Here is a 13036-nt window from a genome sequence, read left to right on the forward strand (position 1 = left end):
GCACTGGTCCTTCCATAGGATTTAGGTGGAGCTGTGGTTCCCAAACAATATCAGAATTGTACAGTTTTGTTGGTTGATTTTGAATTCGTTGTTTTTAGAATGGAGTACTCTTCCAACCACAAGTTTACTCCTGACAACCAGGCCATTTACCATTATATCAACTCTCTTAAAAAGGACCTCATAAAAATGCCATTTTAAATGTTTTGTTGCTGTTAGCTAAGATGAAAAATTAGAAAAGGAAAATATTCTTTCCCAGAATCTTTAGACAGGTAGACAATAAAGCATTTCAAAACCAGTGATAAAATGAATGGGCAGGCACTGTTTACTTTTTAGGTATTGTGGGAAAGCAAAGGCTGCTATGTTCAGGGAATTTCCTGGACAATTAAGTTCAGTTTTCGAATTTCAGTGTCTAAATTTGATTTTGTTTTTAGTTAACTTTCTTAAACTTCAAATCTCAATGATGTTTGCCTTTTGGTAGAATTTCAGGTGTGGACAAACTTTCTCATGTGATTTCTTAGGTAGTAATGTGATAATGTTTTCAGGATTACCCATGATTCATATGTTGAATTAAGAAGTAAAAGGTCTTGTAGAAGATGGTAAACTCATATTAGACACTAACTTTGTGTTTTTGCAATTATCTGAAATCACTTTGCTACCTACAAGAAAGTTTGTAGTTTTGAAATAATCTTTTATTTAGTTTCCCAAAACCTTTAAGTCAGAAACACTATTTTTGGCTATCTCTTTGTACTCTTGCATAAGCCATTGTTTACTGTTTCTTAGAGCCCTAAAACTCCATCTTCAGCTATGGCCAAAGTTTTCATTTTATGGGTAGAAAATAGCATGATCACACAGGAGATGTGCTTATCTACTTTTAAGTTTGCTTAAAACTATTGTGTTTTAATGGAGAAGTTCTTCCTTGAATATAACATGGCACCGTTTGGCACAGATCTCCATCATCAGGCTTGGTTTAGTATTGCTTTTCATCAGTTATATTTAGGGATAGGCTGTGTCTCAGAGTTGCTGAAGCAACTCATCAGAAAAATTCCAACTTCTCAACAGGTGTATTTGCTTAATTGCTTTTGCTTCTGTTTAATTGCATCTGTCCATCAATGCAACTTCTGAGTTTTCTTCTGTTGGCCATGGATCTGGGTCTCATATCAAAGGGTGGTTTCTGTAAATTAGAGAGCCCTCTTCTGCTTTTGTGGCTGTAGCCTAGCTTGCCGTCATGCTTCAGTGGCCAATTTGGAAATTAATAGGCTCTGACTTGGCCCCTTTACTTATTCCAATAAACACACACTCATCAGAACTAAATGCTTGTCTTTTCTCCTCTTCCCTTTCCCTCCTGTCCCCTACTGAGCAGTCAGAAATGCCCAGTGGCTGACGAACAGCCCTTTAGCAGGAGCAGGGGCCACAGAGAATTCACTGACCCCCAGCTCTCCAAGGTGGCAGTGCTGGCTCTGATTAGTCAGTTAAGGAATAGAGGTTGTTTTGAGCGGAGTATTAACTTTGAACTAAGAGTATTAACATAACAAAAATAATAATAAAAAATAAATATGCAGACCTCAGATTGCCTCTGGGTGTCTCAGTGGGTAGAATAAACTTGAGCTCAAGCCTTTTTTCCTGATGTTAGATTTTTGCAGCTTGGAAGCAGGAAGCTTCAGAAGTTTGTGGGAAATGACAGATAAATAAGTTAGATATAATGTGAAGTTAACTTAAAGTGCTGTTCAGATGAGTTTTACTGTACTTGCTTGGACTGAACCTGAAACCAGCATATGTAACTATTCAAAGTGGCAGATCCATCTTTCTTTTTGAAGTCTCAAGCCCAGAGCATTTTTTTTCCCCAGCAAGACTACAGTTTGTGAAAAATGGAGCTATTAGATAACCTGAAAGGCTTTCTTCCAAACTATATAGCCTCCCATGTTTGTATTTGAGCTCCTGGGGAAAAAAAAAAAAGCCCAGTTGTGGAGATGGAGCCTTTTCTTGGTAGCCTCTGTGACCCATTTCCATCTATCCTTTTCTTTCATACACTATTGCGTGAGGTCACAGGTTGTCTGGATCCTGTCTTAGTGGTTTTTAATTAAATCACTAACCCAGGCCTGTGACAGAGATGTGAAATCTTCAGGGTATTTGACTCTTCAGGTGTTCACACTACCTGAAAAGGGTTTGGTTATGCAGCGCTAAAGCATCTGTACTAAGAAATAACTTGACAGCTCTTTGGAAATTTGGCCTCTTGTAAACTAGGCTTCTAAGTGATTGATCAAAATGCATAGACAAACTGACTTTTGATCTTAGGTGCTACGAATACTTCAGCCAACTTCCAAGCTTTTATAGGTTGGCTTTGGTTTTAAATTTCTTAAGATAACAAAAATATCTATTCTTGAACTTAACTTATTAAACTATTTTCAGACATAGACTAATTTTGCCTCCTTTAAACTAAGTGGATATGGTTATTTGGATGAGTATTAATGACTAGAGCCTGTTGTTAGTACCAAATTCATGATCAGTGGGGGTTGGAGGGAGGGAGACTTAATATTTTATGATTACATACTGAAATTGTATGTTTACTAAACCAGTTAATCACACAAAAGATTTTATTATCTCTGAGCAAGAAGGGTGAAGAAACAGAAAATGAGTTTTATTATGGATTGTCTTTACTGAGTATCCGTTCATCAAATTCCATTTACTTGAAACATTCTTTTAAAACCTAAGGTAATGCAAACCTGACAAAATATATTTAAATTCCTCAATCTCCGTTTTTAGTTACTCTTTGATTCTTCTCTCCATAAAGTGACTTTTGCCCAGTTTAAGCTTCAGCAGAAAACAAAGTCAAGGACAAAAATCAACCAACACTTCCCAAATTACATAAACTGTGTGATCATTGTTGATTTTGAAACAAACTGAGTTGGGAGGCCTGGGTGCAGCCTGATTTCTGGTTTTGTTCTTGGTTTGATATTTAACTTTAGTTTCTCTATTTGTGTTCTCTCCAGATTCTGAAAATAATAATCAGTACAGTTTAAAGTCTCTCTCTTAACATCATTTAACCTATTAAAAACACTTTTTATTTTCATTATTGTTCAGACATTACATTCAAAAGGTTTCTAGCAATATTAAATTAGAGGAAATTTTGTGCTCATAAGCTTTAAAAGCTTCGTAAGATCAGATCAATTTCAGAGATTCCTAATGAAACATCATGCTTTGCCTTATATCAAGTTAAATAAATCCTTTTTATGGTGACCATAACTTAATGAAATGCCCTTTTAGGACTATTTTATGATTTCTAAAAGTTTATTTCGTTTGTAGAAAATAACATTTTTCTGGAGGAAAAGGTGGGAGAGGTGGGGATTAACTTTTCTTGTAGTGTAATCGTCTTTCATTAAATTGAAGCTGTAAATGTTACCAGATATGCTGCTTTAACTTTTATCATTAATCTTGGATTAGAAGATAGAATATAATACAAGCCGAAAACCCTGTACCACCTTGTGTTATAGTAATTTGTTATTTTACCATCACAAAAAATACGTATCTTGCCGTGATATTATTATCAGTAAGTGACGTTCATGAGCCGTAGTTTCATTTGTCTTCAGAGTTGTAATTATTAGACTGGTGCTATTTTCTGACATAAACTGCTACTTTGAAGAATTAGGTTGCTATGAGTTACCAATGTATCATGTTCATTTTCACTGGCACAAGGTTCAGGTTCCAGATCTGTTAATATATACCTTCAAGGGTTTTTTTCCCCCTCAGGACTATGTTCTCCTAGGCAGGTGTTTGTGAGTTAGTGTGTCTTTGTAAACCATGTTTCAACCCTGAGGAGAAATATCTTAAATGCAGTAAATACTTTTGCCTGTTTTCCACCAGCATATTATGAGCGTACTGCATGTAATGGATCTTTCCAAAAGAAAGTACACAGTAGTCTGGGGGTAAAATGTAATGAACTGCCATCTAGAAGTATGGAAGAAAAGACTTTCCTTTGGCTAAAATGACTGATAATTTCCTTCCAAGGGCATATTTAGCAATCAAAGACAGGTTGCTTGTTTTTCTTCTGTTTTGAATATATAATCTAAGTGGATTCATAACATGACCCTTGACTTTTAGGGAGTCAAAATGAATTGTATCCAGTTAAACATATAAGAGAATCACATTAGAATTAGAGATTAGAATTAGAGATCTGAATCCTTAGTTTCGCCTCTAAGCAAACTAGAGTGACCTTGAGTTTGTTCTTTAACTTCTTAGGAGAGAAAGACTAGATGGTCAATTAGGTATCACCGTCAAAGAGTCTTAACAACACTTGTTTTCACATCAAGTTTCTTTGGTGCTTGACTCCTTGCTTCTAAATTCATCTTCTAAGGATGCTTGAATCTGGGGCCCTCATCCCTGGAGTCCTTCCGCTTATAAACAAGGTCTCACAGCTTCGCTGAAGTTGTTTTTATTTCCATAAAAAGATTCATGAGGCTATTAAAATGGTTTGTAATCAATCTCTCATTTTTCCCAGGACTACGTTCCATATTTAGTTTGATTTAAGAGTAAAAAGCATTAAGTAAGTTATGGCTAGGCAGACTTACGTAATTAAAACATTTTTGGAATATCATAATATGCAATTGACTGCTAAGGATTTTTGTCCTGTTAATTGGAACTTTTAAAAAATGAAATAAGTAGCTATGAGTCAAATCTGATTATTCCCTACAGGCATGAAAAGGAAGGTTATTTTAAGGGACTATAAGCACATTCTGGTTACACAAATTCAGAACTCAGAGGTTATCTTGGGGACTGTTTGACAGCAGCTGCTGCATTGAAGGCATAGCTCCTTAGCGGGAAATAGGATCATCTCCCACAAATATGTATTGTACTAAACTCAGATGAAGGGAATAGGAATGGGAAACACAGGGAAGAGTGACGGTTAAACAGAGTCAGCCCATGTACATTTCATTCCCAGCTCCCAAACCAGCTCTGTCGCTTACCAGGTGTTTGACCTTGTGCAGGTTATTACCTACATGGTGTTGGTTTCATCATCCGGAAAATGATGACAATAATAGAGTCTTCCTCATAGGAGTGTTGGAGGACTAACTGAGTTAATGTACATAAAGCCTGACACACAATAAGTGTTATATCTCCTTAGGAAGGATGTGCAGGCCTGAGAGAGTGGTCATTGGAGGGTTGAGGGATTTGGAGAAGATTTGATAAAGGAAGTGAGTTTTTGAGATGCTAGGTCTTAGAGAAAGTCACTTGAATGGGCAGAAAAGAGGAAAAGAGTATCAGAAAGTGTGAAGTGGTATGGGTGAGATCAAATTCCCTTGTTCCTGTAAGAATTTGAAGAATCTGTGTCCGTTACATATTTGTAATTTGACATCTAGTTTTCCTTTATACATTTAAATATTTGCAAAGGGTTTTATTTTTGGTATACTGTAAATATTGACATTTTAACATAAGCATATCCAATGGGTAGCAATTTTTTTTTTCTGTGGTACGTGGGCCTCCCACTGTTGTGGCCTCTCCTGTTGCGGAGCACAGGCTCCAGACACGCAGGCTCAGCGGCCATGGCTCACAGGCCCAGCCGCTCCGCGGCATGTGGGATCTTCCCAGACCGGGACACGAACCTGTGTCCCCTGCATCGGCAGGTGGATTCTCAACCACTGCGCCACCAGGGAAGCCCCTAATGGGTAGCAATTTGATACTAAATCATGCATTTTTTTAAGAGCTTCTGACTTTATTTATTTATTTATCTTAAATTTTTTTGGCTGTGTTGGGTCTTCGTTTCTATGTGAGGGCTTTCTCTAGTTGCGGCGAGCGGGGGCCACTCTTCATCGCAGTGTGCGGGCCTTTCACTGTCGCAGCGTCTCGTTGCGGGGCACAGGCTCCAGATGCACAGGCTCAGTAGTTGTGGCTCACGGGCCCAGTTGCTCTACAGCATGTGGAATCTTCCCAGACCAGGGCTCAAACCCATGTCCCCTGCATTGGCAGGCAGATTCTCAACCACTGCACAACCTGGGAAGCCCAAATCATGCATTTTAAAAAAGCCTCAACAAACTCTTCTTAAACAGTCAAATTTCATCATTATTTTCTCCTTGAACTCATATTTCCATTCTACTTCCTCCACCAAATTTTATCTTAATATAATACTTTATGCTTGAGGGTCTTATTATTGGTCAACTTTTCATTATTCTTCTGAAAGAAATATATATGTATATATTGTTTTAAATAAATAAATATATATATATATATATATATATTTTAAAATTCTGTCATCCTAAAACTCGAAGTATTAAGTTTCTTCTGGATTGAGTTATAAAAATTGTTATAGAGGGCTTCCCTGGTGGCACAGTGGTTGAGAACCCGCCTGCCGATGCAGGGGACACGGGTTCGTGCCCTGGTCCAGGAGGATCCCACATGCCGCGGAGCGGCTGGGCCTGTGAGCCAGGGTCGCTGAGCCTGTGCGTCTGGAGCCTGCACTCCGCAACGGGAGAGACCACAACAGTGAGAAGCCTGCGTAATGCAAAAAAAAAAAAAAATTGTTATAGTATATGATTGATCAAAATATATAATTGATCTATATATATTACCACTTTGATCTTTTTTTTTTTTTTTTTTTTTTTTTTTGCGGTATGCGGGCCTCTCACTGTTGTGGCCTCTCCCGTTGCGGAGCACAGGCTCCGGACGCGCAGGCCTAGCGGCCATGGCTCACGGGCTTAGTTGCTCTGCGGCATATGGGATCTTCCCGGACCAGGGCACGAACCCGTGTCTCCTGCATCGGCAGGCGGATTCTCAACCACTGCGCCACCAGGGAAGCCCCTGATCATTTATTTTATAAACGTTAATAGAAACATTTTTCTTAATGACATGAATTGTACCCTTTGTATCCTAAATGTTTATGCATTCGTTGGTAAATGTTACTTATTGCTAGAAGAGATAGGTTTCAGCATTGATTTTATTCTTTTTGTTCTTATAAATGTAAGGCAAAGGAATGTTGCTAACATAAATAAGTAGGTGGAAATTGAAGGAGTTTAGTTATGAGAATGCCATTTAATTCCTTGAACTGCTTCTGAGTTATATTCCATAAATCGCAGCGATCTATTGCCAAACATGAATCAATTATTTTTAATGATCTACATCTGACAGCTTTATTAGGTAACCTTCAATTTTCTTGAGAGCCAACAATTGGAAAACCATGTGTTTTGCAAAAATATTTGTTCCCTGGTCATTGAAGTTCAATCAGACACCAATACTTCAAATTGTTTTTGTTCAGCCCCACTTGAGTTAGGGTGGGTGAGAGGCATGCTGCTGCCTTTTTTTTTTCTTTCTTTCTTTCTTTTATCTTTTTTTGGTTAAGCTAGGAGAAGGAATAGTGAAAGTGTAGTTTAAAAAAAAAAAAAAGAAAAGGAAGAACCACATGCTTCCATGGAAGGTCTGTTTCAATGGAATCTGAGCTTCCTATCTAAAAGCACCTTGGAAAAGAGCATGTTTGCAAGAACAGGAAGTAGGCAACTCCAGAGTGACTGTCAGTATGGAGCCAGGCAGACCACTGAGATTACTCCAGCATCCTTCCTTCTCTGTACTAGACCTGCCCAAGTCTGGACTGTGGGTCATGAGCTGTTTATTCACCTCCCAGTTTAGTTAGACCATGTCTGTTTTGGATTTAAAAGAATGTTACTGATATAGGTGTTATGTTCCTCCAAAACAGGGCTTCTAAAAAACCTGTTGTTTTTTAAAATCAGTGTTTATTAGAAAAAAAAAAAAGACAGATTCCCAGTTTTATTGTGTATGTTTCAGTTATTAGGTTTTTTTCGCATATATCATACTTAATTGGTAGAATCTTTAACCAGAATTTGCAATCTGTGTGATCAAAATGCTATACCTTTCTTATTATGCATTTACTTTTATGTCATTGTGGGAATTATTGAAATGAAGAGCATAAAGTATGCAGACTAGTGCCTGCTCATATGTTGATCAGTAAGCAGTGGTAGTTATTTATCTAGTGCTTTATAAATGAAACACAGTGATGCATCATTATTTTCTTAAATTTGAGTCTTGGAATGAAATTTACTAAACTGTGTATTCCTGAAAGCAGATGTTAAAATTTTCACTTGTGGAGAAATAATCAACATGAACATTTACAGGCCTGGAAATCAGCAGGTACCTCAGAGGATAAATTAGATCTTGTAATGGATGATAAGTTGAGTTAGTCAACATGGATAAAAAGGTCATCCAGTTGTAGGAATTACTACCATTTCTATTCTTGGTACTTTCAGATGGGAGTACAGTTTTTTTTTCAATATAGTCATGATAATATTTGCTCTTTAGAAACATTATCTACATGTTGACATACTAAATTTATCATTGTTGTGAGAATTTTCATTTAAGTGTATGTGTCAAACTAAGCAGTGTGTGTTAATTAATAATCATGTGTCAACTCCCAGTTAAGTTGGATAAGTTTACAAAAGCAATGTCACAAAGTAAATGCACACTAGGAGAGTTATTCTTATATTTTTGATCATTTAAATACAAAACAAAATACCCCCAAAATTGAAGGGGAGATATTCAAAATTAGAAGCCCTGGTTTTTCATGACAGTTTTTATTGTCCTACTTCTGCTATGACATGAGGGCTCAGTCCCTCTCTCCGTTCAGATACAGATTTGAGGAAAAGTGATGAGGACAGCAGGTTGATAGCAAGCTTCCATTTTTGCCCCAGAGCACACATTTTAAGGACAGTCACTGAAGACCTTGCTTTAAATCTTGGGTGGGTTTTTTGAGGATTTATTTTACATTTGATTTTCTATCTATGTCACACTTCATTTAGACTTTTGTTTGAAGGCTTAAACACCTCTCTTAGGGCTCTCACTATCACTTTTCATTTTCCCAGGTTGGTGTCGGCCAGTTGCTGTTTTTCCATCTTGATCTGATAACTTGTCCTAAGCACACATTGAGTGCCACTAATAAAATATTGGATTCTTGCTGGAGTGAGAGAGGGGCTCTCTCTTGCTCTTTTCCCCAAGCTGCTGCCTCTCATTCCTATAACTACTTCAGTGTCGTGAGAGAGACGTCCGATTTATATTCCTTGGAAAAGTATGCCTTCCATTTCAGAATCGTTAGAATAAGGTGATCTAGGCAGGTAGAGAGGGCTGAATTAGGCTGGTCCAGGTAGATTTTAGAATGATTTGACGTGAAGAGAGTAGATTGTGCAGAGGAGATATGCCTAGGATTCTCCAGAGGCCCTCAGTTGCTGCTCAGAGCCATGAACCCGGCCTTTCCATCTGCATGACTTAGTCGTTAGACCATTCTGGATGTTTGCTCCACCTCTTCTTGCAGGCACAGGGGATGTTTTAGAGGCGCCCTCCACTTTTTCTCTCCATACTCAAAGGAGTATGTTTCTTGGGTTCCTTAAGACCAGTGCTGAGCAACGGAGTCAAGAAGGTCTTGCCTTCCAACCCTGATCCCTTGCCTCCTTAGTTTCATTTTTCCCTGCCATCTTAGAAAATATTCTTTTAAAAAAATGCTTAAAATTATTTTATGTATAAAATGCAAATTATATGCATGTATGTGTGTGTGTGTCTATTTACACACATACTCTTTTGACAAATATTTCACACATTATGGATATAACATAAAGTCTGTCTGGAATCTGTCTGGCCCCATCCACTACTCAAGAGAGGTAATACAGATATTTGCACTCTCTCTCTCTCTCTCTCTCTCTCTCTCTCTCTCTCTCTCTCACACACACACACACACACACACACACACACACACACACACACACACACACCCCTACAGAAATGTATAGTATTATGTTTGTGTCTGTTTCAGCATAAAGTTTATTATACTGTGCAAACGCTCTGTTTGCTTTTCCCATCAGATCTTTCTCTGCCGGGACAGACAGTTGCCTCATTCTTTTCATTTGCTACACAGCATTCCATAGCATGGGTGTACCTGATTTTATTATTCATTTGCCTGTTGATGGACATCTAGCATGTTTCCCCATTTTTTTTTACTCTTGGCACCAGTGCACTGTAAACATGCTTGTGCTCGTGATTAATGTTCATTTTAGGTAGATAAGAGAGGTAATTAGGGTATGTGTCTCTAATATTTAATATATATTACTTTATTGGCTTCTAAAGTGACTGACGTTTTAAAAGAGATTTTTGTATTGTTTTAAAGAAGTTTTGGGTTCTGGCAAGCCTTGTCCCTTAATCTTATTTCACTCAATTCAGTAACTCTTGCAGCATATCAGATCCCAGATCAGTGCCCTCTTTCCTTGTTTGAAAATAATCTGGAGCTCTCCTCTCTACTTAAGGATTCCTACAAAGCTTTTCCCAATCCTTGGTCCCAAAGTAATTTCACCATTTTCCAGTAGTTGGTCTGCTATTGAGACATGATGGTTGAGAGATTTAGTCCTGGTTCTGCCAGGCCTTGTGATCTGGGGCATATAATTTCCTCCTAGGCTTAGGGTCAGGAATGATTATATGTAAAACCTATAGTACGTGTATGGTACATAGTAAGCACTTGGTACTTGTTAGCTGTTGTCATTCCCCCATGCAGCTGAACCCTTCACTCATTTCTTGTGTACCTATTATGTGCTAGGAGCATAAAGATAAATAAGACATGGTCCCTATACCTGAGGAACTGACCTTCTAACATGCACGTGTTTGCTCAAAATGAAAGTACTTACTCATCTTTTATCTGTTTGAACCTTATCTATAGCCCATCTGCTTTCTCCCGGCCAGTTAACTTCCACATCATGAGGGAGAGCCTCTCACATCTTTACTCATTCTGTTTAACAGTGATTCGGCACTGACCACCTGCCCAAAACATTGTTAAAACTGAAATATGGGGCTTCCGTGGTGGCGCAGTGGTTGGGAGTCCGCCTGCCGATGCAGGGGACACGGGTTTGTGCCCTGGTCCGGTAGGATTCTGCGTGCCGCGGAGCAGCTGGGCCCGTGAGCCATGGCCGCTGAGCCTGTGTGTCCGGAGCCTGTGCTCCACCTCGGGAGAGGCCACAGCAGTGAGAGGCCCACGTACCACCAAAAAAAAAAAAAAAAAAAACCTGAAATATGAGATAGAGTGTAAGACAGTCTGTGTTTGTGAGCAGCTCATAGGCTCTAGGGAGAAAAAATTAAAGAACTCCAGGGTTCTGAAACACTGGTTTGGCTTCTCTGTTACAGCTTTTCACCTGTGGACTGGCTAAATTTTACTTTGCGTTGCCTGTGTTAGTAAGGATAAACAATCTCCATCCTCTCTTCTCCAAGGGCACAGAGTGTGAGGTGCTAGCAAAAGGGCACTTAGTTCTCTGTTGAAACCTGGGAATGGCCTCACACCCGCTCCCCCTCCTCCGTGGACTACTCTTGTTAATAGGAGCTATTTTCTTTCCCAGGATTGAAGAAAAACTAGAAGGATTTAGAAAGCCCTGGCCATCTATGCTCAGGTAGAACCATTTTAGTAAGAGTATCTTTTGCTGCCACATCCTGCAAAGATCCAGCATATCACTAGGACCACTGGGTTTGTACCTCTGCTTCCTGGGGAGTTCTGCCTTCAGTCCCATGAGCTTCTTTGGGACTGACACATCTTAGGAATTCTTGACACAGAGTAGGAAAAGTCAGCAGTCTTCTTTCTCTGTCACACATGTTCTTCTTTTAAAAATAATTATTTTTCTTTGAGAACTCAGGGATACCTCCTTGCTTTTATTACCATTACAGGTTTCATTTGATTTGTTCACAATAAGTATATTAAGTCTGGACTTATTTTAAGTCTAGTCTGGCACAGAATTTAAATTAATGTCTTGCTGAATTGTGAATGGACATGAAGGCTCCTTCTTTTTTTTTATTTTTTTTTTTGTGGTACGCGGGCCTCTCTCTGCTGTGGCCTCTCCCTTTGCGGAGCACGGGCTCCAGACGCGCAGGCTCAGCAGCCATGGCTCACGGGCCCAGCCACTCCGCAGCATGTGGGATCCTCCCGGAGCGGGGCACGAACCCGTGTCCCCTGCCTCAGCAGGCAGACTCTCAACCACTGCGCCACCAGGGAAGCCCGAGGCTCCTTTTAAAGGAGCTTTAAGCGTTTGTTGCCCCAACAGGATCTGAGCATAATACTGAGCTTGAGAAAGATGATTTTCTCAATGGAAATAATTTATCATTGCTAGAGATAATGTGAAATTACTAATTTTTTCTCGAGGCATGTTTTTCGTAAATGTTTTCCAGAGATAAATACCTTGAAGTTAATGATGGTCTCCTTTGTGAAGACTTTATTTCATTTCATGTATTTTGTTGACCCCTGAGATAAGATAAGATAGTCCCATCTAGAGAGGAGAAAACATAAAGCAGTACTAAAAATCCTATGAATGCTTTCAGTAAAGTAGAGTCACTTACCATATACTGTTTTCCCTAATGCTGCATTAATACTAGCATCTCTAGTGCTACATTTTGGGTTTGGGGCATCTTTGGTTCATTTGTGGATGCTTGTCTTTTAAAATTTTATGTACAATTCATTTGGTTTTAGAAAAATATTCTGGATAATGTAAGTATACTGGAAGGAAAGTTTGCATTTAAAATAATGCATTTCGTAGTTCAAAGAACAAACTATTGTTCTATCACCAGCATATGTGCTTGCTTTTTTTTTTTCACCCCCCAAACTTCCCAATAGCGGTGAAGAAGTTTGTATCAGCTATGTTGGCAGGTTCTTCTGGTAATTCTCAGAAGGAGATGTATGTATGCATTTAATTAGCAGAGGTTAGTGGTTCAGACTGTGGCTATAAAGCAGGAAAAAAAAATGGCACTTCCTTCCCCCACCCATGGAGATCATGCTTCTCATAGTAAGAAACTGAAGTTAGCTCTGGTTGACGTTGTTGAGTTGGAAGGACAACATCTACCAGAAGAGAATTTCTGTGAGCATTCTGAAAATTATATTGATGGAAACTGCAGCCCATTTAGTATTGTTACCATATTATTATTTATGGTGTACAATTTCCAGTTGTACTTTTCACATAAACCTATAATGCCTGAGCCAGCTGCATTTACATTTTTTTCACAAATCCCACAGATCCAAACTTCATTTCTA

The 13036-nt window shown here is 38.8% G+C and overlaps 1 protein-coding gene across 2 annotated transcripts in view; it reads left to right on the forward strand.

Annotated features, from left to right (window-relative positions):
• MAN2A1 (mannosidase alpha class 2A member 1) overlaps nucleotides 1–13036 on the forward strand; it is a 160347-nt gene that overhangs the window by 120550 nt on the left and 26761 nt on the right. The gene's annotated exons all lie outside the window — the stretch shown is intronic.

The sequence above is a fragment of the Kogia breviceps genome, chromosome 4 (assembly GCF_026419965.1).
Source record: "Kogia breviceps isolate mKogBre1 chromosome 4, mKogBre1 haplotype 1, whole genome shotgun sequence".
Taxonomy (NCBI): Eukaryota; Metazoa; Chordata; class Mammalia; order Artiodactyla; family Physeteridae; genus Kogia; species Kogia breviceps.